At 35.1% G+C, this 11874-nt stretch overlaps 1 protein-coding gene across 3 annotated transcripts in view; it reads left to right on the top strand.

The window, feature by feature from the left end:
- Positions 1-9150, top strand: part of LOC121427363 (MORN repeat-containing protein 1-like) — a 30302-nt gene extending 21152 nt beyond the window's left edge. The window contains exons 6-7 of one of the 3 annotated variants that reach the window (XR_005971685.1): positions 7613-7723; positions 8346-9150. The gene's annotated coding sequence lies outside the window, so the exon portion shown is untranslated. Of the gene's footprint in view, positions 1-4079; positions 4134-7612; positions 7724-8345 lie in introns of those variants that run through there. The other 2 variants (XR_005971687.1, XR_005971686.1) reach the window with 2 other exon arrangements.
- The last annotated feature ends 2724 nt before the right edge of the window (positions 9151-11874 follow it).

Raw genomic sequence — 11874 nt, forward strand, 5'->3', positions numbered from 1 at the left:
TGGGCAAAGGCCTAGGTTTTGTTGTCCATCACATGCACATTTGCAGTGTTCTTTAGGCACCAAATTAGAAAAATGGAAAGTGATGAAAGTGAACGTGTTGGTCAAGAATGAGGTGCTTTCCTAAGGGAACATTGTATGTTATACCCCAGCGAGGACGTGGTGATCCTTCCCTCCCCCCTTTTATCCTAAGGTGGCGGGAAGAAAATCCAAAGAAACCAATACTTTGCAGTAAAATCGTGTTTTGCAAAATGAGATGTGATATCAGTCTCTTAAACAGTTTTTCATCCTTTAAACATTTAAATTACATAATGCTGACCGTAGATCCTGCAAAGAACAATTGATCCTTCTCCTTTTTCCAAAGGTGGCGGGAAGTACAATCCCCAACGAATCCAGCAACGTGCAGTAAAATTATGAATGTTTTGCAGAATGGAATTTAAAATGAATCTGTAAGGCGCTTTCATGGGCAGTCTACATGTTTTAAGATGACAATTTGCTGAAACTACACTCTGTGAAAAAGCTATGGAAGTGCATGTGTTATAAATGCATCTTAAGGGTTTTAGCCAATTGACACTGTTCCGTTGAACCATTGAAACAAATCACAGACCTTTGCCTCCTGCAAGCATTGTCGTGTCAGGGATAGTGAGATGGTGATGCTGGGAGAAATATACATAGCATTATGGAATGTCCCTTGTTAAAATGATTCTTCTCTGGGCGATAGACAGCATCTGTTACTACTTAAATGTCCTATAGGTGTTAATTAGATCCCCCATACTCACACTTGTTGGTCATTGTAATTGCTTGATGGATGATGTCAAAGAAAAAGTAACAAAACAGTAGGTAAATTTGTTAGTCGGTTTTGAAAAGCGGGGCTTTTGGATTACGAATGAATGAAGATTAATGGAATAAAAAGAAGTGTTTCTGCTTAGAAAGTGATGCAAATTATTTCTGATGTAACAAGGCAAAAAAGCAGAAATATGGCTTGAATGTTTGGAAATGAAACCAAAGATTGGGGATGGGAGATATTGCATCTTTTGAATATTGGTGCTGTATGTGTTTTAAGGCAACGTGGGTGTGAAGGAAGGAAAGAAAATATCATTATAGGTAGAAATAACTTGCAGTGAGCAATTTGAGTGGAAGCGTTGATTGCTGCTGAAAATTTAGATGTTGAAGGAATATTGCCAATATATTACTAGTACTGATGATGATGTTGTTGATTAAAGATGATGATGATGATGGCAATGATTATGGAAGTAGTGATGATGGTGATGATGGTGGCGGTTATGATTACGATGACGGTGATGGTGATGATGATGATGAAGAAAATGATGATGATGATGATGATGGCAATGATTTTGGAAGTAGTGTTGATGATGATGGTGGCTTTTACGATGATGATTATGATGGCCCGGTTGCTTGAATAGTATGAGCACAATAGTGGTATCAAATAGTAGGAAATATAATAAGAAGCAGTTAAGTTGTGACAGTCATAATAACACTTATAAGTATGATATTGATTATGAAAAAAGAGAAGATAGAGAATAGGCTAGCCAAGTTGAAGGACATGGACTTCTGAAAAAGAAAAAATTCTCATGCTGGATTTATTAAAAATTTTCAAATCTTTAATTTAATTTACTTGCATTGTTATGAAGAAATTCAAAATATTTGATGTGAATTTAGACATTAATGGCAAGGTACAGAATTTTTTATTTTAACGTGAACTACAAAAAATATATTGCTTCCAATGCAATTCTGTTAAAATCTTAATTGCAATTATGATTTTTATTTGCTGAGTCTGTACTTATCTTATTGTAGAATGAGAAGTAATTTAGTAGAAAATCTTTAAATTTTACCTAAATAATTCAACTGAATTGTATATTTGTCGCAGTTTGGGTTGTTAATAGCAAGACATTTCATGCATGATTTTTTTATTTCTTTTATGAATGCTTTCACTTTTTCAATGGCAAATTGATTTTCTGCTTTGTATACGTTCACTTTATGGTAAGCAATGTGCAAATGTTTATTTCAGAACTTTAATTGCCCATTTTGTATGGGATACTGTTATGCACATTGCATCCACATCCACTTATAATCTGTTCTCACTTTTAAATTTTATTCACAATTTTGTTTAATTTGACTGCTAATATGGCACTTTAATTGTTAAATTTATAGATGTCCCAAGGACTAGGTAATGTTGCCTTTTTGTCAATCCTAACATAATGAGAAACTCTTTACTCAATAGCCACTTTCCGTTATTATCGCACAATTTCCAGTTTGATGAATTTCTTAGCTGCTGTTTCCTGAGTGTTACGGGGAGTTTATGCTATGCATGAACCACTGTAGTTCTTGAGACTGCTAATTGCAGAGCAGTGAAAATCCTAAGGTCTAATTGAATATGAACGTTCAAGCAAGTACTCGTAATTTATAACATGTATATTGGTACTCAAATGAAATATTCCATGCACTCAGTGCCATATACCTGTTTGAACCATTGCGTTGATCTGATACACCATTTGTCAGAAGCATCTTTAAGGCTACAAGAGAGATTCTTACTTTACACTGTTTGAACTTGTGCATGATGATTATTTTATTCAATGTGTATTTAATGGTAGCATCTGGGTCTAGTAGCATCCTGGGGGGGCACTCAACCAAAAAAGTGGTGGGGGTGTGCCGCGGGCGAGACAAAAAAACGGGGGCCTTGGAGCAGGCTTATTGTAAAAAGGAGGGTCCTCTTAACAGGCTTCGGAACTATAAATGTTTGTGAAAACGGGGGTCCTTGGAATGGTTTGCCAGCGTGTGAGTGCGTATGCATCCCTACGGAACGGTATGCGTGTATGATGCAGCTAGCCCTGCGGCACGGCCGCCGGGTGCGCAGAGGCGATGGTCGGACAGTGCTCTGCAGCCGCTTTTCACCAAAAGAAGAAAAGGCTATGCTTTGGAGTGGCTTTCTTTGTTCTTTTTTTTTCAATAAGACAAAAATGCTTTGCCTTGGAACGGAAATTTGAGTGTAAAAATGGGGGTCCCCTCCGCGGTACATACCCACTATGCATTATATGAGAATCGATGTGAGAAAAAAAAATTAGACATAGAATATGATATATAATATAATATAATTGATGATATACAGTGAAAAGTCACACACTTCAGAGGCACTTGATGCTAGCCCGCATTAGATTTGCTGCGAAGCCATTCATGTATGATCTGTAGAACTCCAGTGGCATTAGAATTTACAATACCATAGTTTAGGATTTGTTTTCTTACTTGTAAAATATGATCACATTTGGGAATACACTTTTTCCATAGACCCTTGTCTTGAGCTATCTTTGGCATGGGGCTTAATGGGTAAAGACAACATAGACTTGTGCATCTCATTAATTTATATTTTATATTTTCTTTCTTGTATAACAAAAAAAAGTAAAGTGGCGAGGTGAACTAATTTTTGTGATAACTCATTGAACGAATGCTGTGTGGAAATGCATGTGATTGATACTTGACAATATAATAATTTAACAATTGGAATGTGATTGATATAAATGTTTGTAATTGCAACCATAATGTTTTGTGTTTTGGGGTCATATTCAATATATACGGGAACTTTGTATTTCACTTTGTTTTTATTATAAGCAATTAGCATAGCTGTGTGAAGTTCCAATGGCAAGCTAGCCTATATTATTACCAAGTGATAAAATCAATTGGTGTAACTTGGTCAATCCCAAAACATGCACCCCAACACATATTTGCATGAAAAGTATTAATTTTTTTATCACTGCTTATAAAGTCATGCTTTTCAAGGCCTGCCAAATGAATTAAATAAAAGTTGGCCAGGGGAAAGCTTTGAAATTTTGACAATGCACTGAACCAAATGAATTATATATAGAAGTTGGCCGGGGAAATTTCATGAAATTTGGACATTGCACTAAATCAACGCCTTGACTAAATTCCACAATTTGCCCAGATTCTAGCTACACCTGTATGGTCTAAGGAGTAAAATACAAATGGACTCATTGAATTGAATATTGACCCATGTTGCTTGTACCTAAACTAACCTTTTTTTTAAATGCACGTTTGCACCATCATTGTAGTGCTTGTATCCAATGCACTCAAGTTTATTAATGACTTAGACGACGCTGACGAAGGTAACTACAAACTAGTATGCTTCACTTGTCACTTATATATATGTTCATTCAATTGATTATATCAGTCCATTCTGTTTACTGGTAATGTCATGAAATTTTGGTGATTTCTGGTGCCCGTTTCATAAAGGACTTGCAACTGTTGTAACTTAGCCATAGTGGCAACTGCCATGTTAACAGGGCTCAGCAGTCAATCAGAATCAAGATTTTCATGGTAGTTGCCATAATGGCAAAGTTACAACAGTTGCAAGTCCTTTATGAAATGGGCCCCTCATGGAAAGTCAGAACGAGACCACAACCCCTTTTGGAAGACGTAATTGTGGCATATCTGAGATGGTTAAAGCGAAAAGTCTGTTTTGTCAATCCAAAACTTGTATCATGCATGCTATCATAATTTGAGAATTATTTTGAATGATTATGATTACACAGCTGCAAAGCCACTGGAAAAAACACAGTGATAGTGGAAATAAATCTTTATGAACAAGTCTGACTATTTGGATTTTCTATTGTCATATATTATATTTGGAATTAGAATCTTGAAATGTATACCAATCAGTACATTCAGTTTCATCCTACATGTACATTAGCCTACTTATAGTGCATTTAATGCCTCTTTAACTACAGTGCATATAAAAATAAGTCTATAAAAACTTTGTTTCAAATCATGATATCTATATTTTGATGTTAATAGATCCTCTGAAATCTTATCTTTGAAATGCAATTTAAAAAATAAATTTTGTTCATGCTTGACTGAACACAGGACGTTTAAACCAGGGGTTCAAAAAGAGGCTTGTGCCAGAATGGCAGAATATGAGTAATATGATGATAAGACTTCTTGCTAATGAGCAGCCTTCCTCTTAACCTTTTCATTATCTGTGCCATAATTTTCTAATTATGCTTTCAAATTTTATTTCCAAATTTATTTATTTACTTGAATAATTTTTTTTTCATTTAGACTTTTACATTTGAATTTTCCTTCATAAGTAAGAGAAGAAGACTTTTTGTCAACCCAAGCAAGAAGATTTGCATTATTAATTGGGAAAACTTGTAATTATTCAAATCCTTTTATGTGAAACAAATTATATCACGGTACCTTTAAAAAAATGAATCCTATTTTCAAGGGATTCTTGATCCTTTGACCAATTTTAATTATATGCTTGACAGCACAAACAGGAAGGGGTTCATGTCTTTCAATGGCAATGGTGTATTGAGTCAATTTTGAAGGAGCTAGATATGGCAGATCAGGATGAAATGTATTGGAACTTTGTAAGCGAGCGAAGGGAACAAATATTCCCAGTTTTTCATTACAATTTTTTGGACATAATATTCAGAAAATGATATCATATTTTACTTTCTATCTTTCCTTTTATTTCCTTTCCACTTTATTTTTCTTGGTCATTATCTTTTTAATTGAGGGGGAGGGGAGCATCCTCGAGCCCCCACCCATCTGTATGGCATTGTTCAAAAGGCTTCATAACCTTTGTAGCACACAATGAAAGGATTTGAAAAAAAATACATGCTCTCCCATACTTCGGTTAATAAAAAATTGTTTTTTCTTGAAGACGGAATATTCAAAGCTAAAAGAGAACATATTAAAAAGAAACAACAACAGCACAATTCAAGTAAATAAATAGATTTGAAAATGATATTTGACCGCATAATTTGAAAATAATGGCAAAGATAATGAAAAGTTTAAAGGGAAATCTACTGATTAGCAATAAGTCCAATCATCGTATTTCTCATTTTATGCCAATTTGGCGAAAGCCTCCTTTATAACCTCAGACAAAAACATTCCGTGTTCGCTCAAGCATGAATGAAACCAATTTTGGCATTTGAAAGATAAGACTTCAGACCACCTACATGTATTAACACCAAAATATAGACATCATAATTTGATACAAAAATATAGATTTATCAAATCTGTCCCGTTTCTTTTTGATACGCACTGTATAGACCAATCTGATGGTGAAAGCCCTGTTTGCTACAAAGCAAAAATATCACATATTTTTTGGAATGCACCATGGCCATTGAAGGCTGTGAAGGCCAGTTGCATAATGCAAGGTTTGATTCAGGGGCGAATCCATGATTTTCCAAGGGGGGGGCACATTTTCCTGAGGAAAGTATAACAAGCAAAAAAAAAGGTTTTCACCCCCAAATTAAGGACATTTCTTTAACGGCATATTTACATTACAAATTTTGATTTTGCCTTTCAAAAAAAAGGAGGGGGGGGGCACGGTCTAGCTGTGCCCCCCTGGATCTGCCATGGGTCGGATTGGTCTATAAATCTAGTACTTTAATAGTTAAATGTATTTCATGATAATACTTGTATATTACCATATTTATCTATCTGCTATTTACTTTTTCGTCTAAAAGTGTTGTATCAGAAAGATGTTTTATACTTTGTATTTGATGTGAAATTCTACATCCTCAATGCATATATTGTCAACGATTCTCAGTAATATCATTCACATTACAATATAATCACATATGACTACATGTATCATACTATCTTAATAATTTTTTTCTTTGTACTAGTACATTTTATTCTTTATTTTTATAAATCTTTTTATATCAAGTCCACTTTTTAGACTTCTCTTAACCTCTCTTTGTATTTCCCTGCTCAACAAAGCAGGGTCATTAAGATTGAATAGTTTACTTTTAGAGCTTGTCTTATATAAGTTTGTCATATACTAAAACTATTGTTTTGCATGATTTTGTTATCCTTTGTGCATGAAAAATTTTGTAATTTGCTTGTGGAACATTTATTCTGGAAACTTGTCATAATTGGTAATGAAATTTATGCTTGCTTCGTGCTAGAGACTTGCTGTTGATTTGACTCTAATTATCATGAATGATAATCACTAACTGTTTGCTGTTCAAATAATATTACAATATACTTGTGTGGATTGAAATGTACAATTTGTATGGATATGATCAGTAATAACTATGAATATGTAATATCCAACAATTTGCCCTTGTAACTTTATCGTAATACTTAGTTCCCAATTTCATAATTCGCCCCACCATTGAAGCAGTGATCTTTATTGTGTTATAATCATAGTGATCGTATCATATCAGAACTGGCAATCGTACTGATCACCGAAAAACTTGGAATAGTTAAAAAAATTCTCACAATCGTGATGGAAGGCAAACAAATCATGGCGTTGGATCGCACAGCTGTGGAATCAGGGATTATAGTTATGATGAAAACATTCATAAAGTTGGTTTTAATTATCTATTTAACAGATCAGTAGAAATTTCCACATTGTCTCTTCTAATGCTTCAAAGTTTCATCTTGCTGAGAATAACAGATTAATATTAAAAAAAGATTGACAGATTGAAGAGAAAAAGATTGAAAATACACTGTAATACAGTAATATTTCACTTGTGGATAAACTGGATATACACATGGGTGAAAGTTGAACAACTATTACAATATATGTCACTCATTTTGAAGCTTTTGTTTAATCTTATACCCATAGATGAACTTCACGTGAAATCAGATCAATTTTCTGTCGATAAACTCAAGGACTTCAAGCTGAGCAAAGCAAAGAGAGAGAAGTACTATGGCGACCTCAGATATGCAAGACCAGGTTAGTTTCTTGAATGTTTACTTTCAGGAACAAATGGGGAGGGATGGTGCTACAGGACAAGAGATGAATGTTCCCCTTGTTTTTTTTAAGAAAATGAAAAGAAAAGAGAAAAATACAGAACAAAAAATATAAATGAGAGACTTAGAGAGATCTGGTTTGTTTAATTCTGTGTTTATACTCAAATTTTATGTCATTCAGTTGAAAGAAATGATGGCACCTTTGGGATGCCTTGCCCATAGTAATAAATACCCTAGCACTGACGGGAGGGGGTGGGGAATATTTTACAAAGGTTGGTATCAAGAAAAAGTGCTAGAAATCAATGATTGTCATTTCTCAAACAGCAACATTTCTGCCTGAAATTTTCAGGGCTTGCTTTTATGTAACGCTAGCTTTACTCTTTCTACTGTGAACAGGGTTTGTTACTGGAAAGGCTCAAAAGATTTTCCTGCTTCTGACAGAGGGTATATAATTATGCGGTTCATTCTCACATGGACAGAATTGCCACATTTGGTCACATGTTAGACCATTAATGCAAACCATTGCTTATGTAATATATCTGAAGATGGGACAAAATGTTTTATACGAGTCGTAGAATCTCTTAATTGAATCTTTTTACTTCCAGGTGAATACGTGATAATGGTCGATGACATCACTGAGCCCCCTTTCCGCGGGTTCCGTCTTCCTACGGCTTTCTGTCTGGTGCGGATAGCCTTCCCCAAGAAAACCAAGAAAGTGACGAAATCCAAGAAGGATTCTAAGTCGAGCACCAAGTTGGCTGCAGGAGGTGACTGACACATGGACAGATGATGAACAGATGAATTGGAAGCCACGATTGTTGTCAACTAGTCACAACAGATTTCGACCGGTCACAACTGGATTGGCCACAACTAGTTCCAGCTTCCACCTTTTTGTGGAACAATTTACACTTAAATTGTATTTGAATGTGTTTGAAACAAGTGCTTGCTTTGAACTCCAAGGGAGTGTTTCAACAAAGGAACTGTCAGATGTTTTATATGACAAAGTCTGTTTTTTTTATCCATCATTTACCACAATAACAGTGCTTCTCAGCCAATCAAAATCAAGGAAAGTTGTCATATCTGACAACCCTGTCAGATCACAAATTTTGATAAAACGCTCCATTAGGCTCTGTAAGGCGATGGTTTGCACACAACCTTCAAATCGCAATGCCCAATCCAGATCATTGTTTCACGTGCATTTTGTTCAAAATGCTGACCAGGAACCAATCAGATTGGTGCTTTCATATCTGCCATCCATTGCAAACATTTGTGTTTCGGGGGTTGCATTTTGGTCAAATGGATTCTGGAGCAAAGGATCTTTTCAAGAAGAGATGGAGAAAATGAAAGTCTGAATCTTGGTTGTGTTGTAGACTTGCTGCTGAGAGGAAAGATTCTGTTCAAGAAGACTGTTTGTGATAAAGAGGACTCTTTTGGCCAGTCTGCTTAATAAATTGGAGGCGCGATAGCTCAGTCGGTAGAGCGGGGGATTCGTATTCTGGTGACCCGGGTTCAATTCCCACTTGGTGCGCTAGTGCCCTTTGGTAAGGCATTAATCCTCAGTACCAGGTCCTTCGGAGAGAACCTTAAGCCGTCTGTCCTCTGGTTGCTTGCTTACCAGCATTCATGCTTTTTTAGCAATCAGGTAAAAAATCACCACCAATCAATCAATCAATCAATCAAATGGAACTTGGAAGAAATTCAAGTTTATGGCATTGGATTTAATGTTTTTATGTCCATTGCCACATAAGACAAAGCTAAAGGCCTGGTCCCACTGGCCGATGGACACAAAACGTATTCATAACAGATACAGCGGACAAGCAAAATTTTGGGATGACTCCATCCGTTCCATACGATAGAAAAAATGGGTGAACAATGAAATCGCGGATGGATGCTCGATGGATAAACATGTAGAGCATATGAAACACGTATGCAAGGAGTACACAACAGATACATAATTTTTTCCAACGGATGGTAGATTCTTTTCCGTTTTATATTCTTTTTGCATCTGTAAGTGCAGTGGGACCAAGCCTTAAGATAAAGCTTAGCCATTGATCATGGAGCTCATTTGCATGATTGATCATACACAATACTTAAAGGGGAATCCAACCCAAATAAAAACTTGTTTTTATAAGGAAAAGAAATGTCAGACAAGTTGATAGGTGAAAGTTTGAACAATATCGGACAAACAACAAGAAAGTTATGAATTTTTAAAAGTTGTAAATATTGGTAATCACTATACCCAAGGAGACTTCAAATTGGCCGCACGTGTGTTGTCATAGTGATGTCAGGCAAGGACTACTCTTCCATGTACTCCAATACATATTATGGCTTAAATGTCATTTTGTCCCAAAGTTTTATTTCAAATTGAATTTTTCTTTCATGAAGACATAAAACAACATACTACCTGGGTAATATTTAGATTACTTCCCCAGGGGAATTGGTACTTAGGAGAAAACCACAAATCCCTGATAATAAAGTACATGGCCTATGGGAAAGTTGTCCTTGCCCCTTGTCATAATTTACGTACCCAGTTGTCAATTTGAAATCTACATAGTATTAGTGATCTCAATTTTAAAGCAGCTATAACTTTCTTATTGCTTGTCCGATTTCTTTCAAACTTTCACCATTCTGTTTAATCTATTTTTCTCTTTCCCAACACAACATTTTATGGACAAGGCTGGATTCCCCTTTAATGTACTCAGTCATTGAAATCAACCACTAAGCTTTATGTTACGAGGCTCTGATATCAATAATGCGAACAGTATAATTCTCTCTATTTTGAACCAGGGACACTATTATTCAATCCATAGAGGTTTATCTCTCTTTATTAATCCACAGGAATCTTCATACAGATTCTTGTCAGGGAGTGATAGACAAACGCGTTATGTTTGTTAAGTGTAAACTTGATGAAGTTTTGACATTTCATCTGTGAATAGGTGTACAATGTAAAGGGGACATGACCCAAAATGCCAAATGAGGGAAAATGTATATTTATATGTGAGATGTAAAGAAATGGATATTTATCTGTAAATAATTGATATTCTATTTTTTACACAATGTTTATGGTCATGTATTTGACATTCCTGTTTTTATCCATTAGTACTACAATATTCTTTTGCATAGTGTCGGGAGGTGAAATTGAGGAGGGTAAAAATATAAGTCCAGTAATCATCGAGTCAATAGTAGGAACATAATCATCAGCAAACATTACAGAAATGAAGAAAGAAAATATTATAGATGAAGTCAGGGAAAGAGTCAGACAAAGACATTGTCTTTCTTCGTCTCTGCTGTTTTGGCTAATGCTTATCTTCCTGTTCTTGGCTTTTACTGATTATATGACTTTACTTTGTACTGTAAAGGACAAGTCCACCCCCCAAAAAGGTTGAGTTAAATAAAAAGAGAAATATCCAACAAACATAACACTGAAAATTTCATCAAAATCAGATGTAAAATAAGAAAGTTATGACATTTTAAAGTTTTGCTTAATTTCACAAAACAGTTATATTCCCATCCTTGTCGGTATGCACGAATGAGGAGACTGATGACATCACTCACTCACTGTTTCTTTTGTATTTTATTATATGAAATACAAAATATTCAAATTTTCTCCCTGTTGTCCTCTGAAACGATTAATTAGCATTGTTTAGGTTCAATAAAGTTGGCCCTTATTGTCAAATCTGTAAAAATGAAATGTACTATTCAAACAATAAAAAACAAAAGAAATAGTGAGGGACATCATCGACTGTCTCATTTTCATGTCACTGAGTTGTGCATATCACTGTTTTGTGAAAAATGAGCGAAGCTTCAAAATGTCATAACTTTCTTATTTTACGTCCGATTTTGATGAAATTTTCAGTGATATGCTTGTTTGAATGTTCTCTATTTATTTGAATCAACATTTTTCTGGGGTGGACTTGACCTTCGATTATCTTCATCAACTTCACGTCGCTACACTACATGTAGTTGTGTGGGTTTTAGTGTTACCTGTAATCATCAATGTGTTTTGTGATAATTCATTTTCAATATGCTTCTCTTCCAAAATATCTCCAGCCGAAAAGCTTTCCACTTCTGACCTCTTCACAAACACAAATATTTCAAAATTTAAAGTACATTTACGTCAATTTTTTTAAATTG

The sequence above is a fragment of the Lytechinus variegatus genome, chromosome 14 (genome assembly GCF_018143015.1).
Source record: "Lytechinus variegatus isolate NC3 chromosome 14, Lvar_3.0, whole genome shotgun sequence".
Classification (NCBI taxonomy): Eukaryota; Metazoa; Echinodermata; class Echinoidea; order Temnopleuroida; family Toxopneustidae; genus Lytechinus; species Lytechinus variegatus.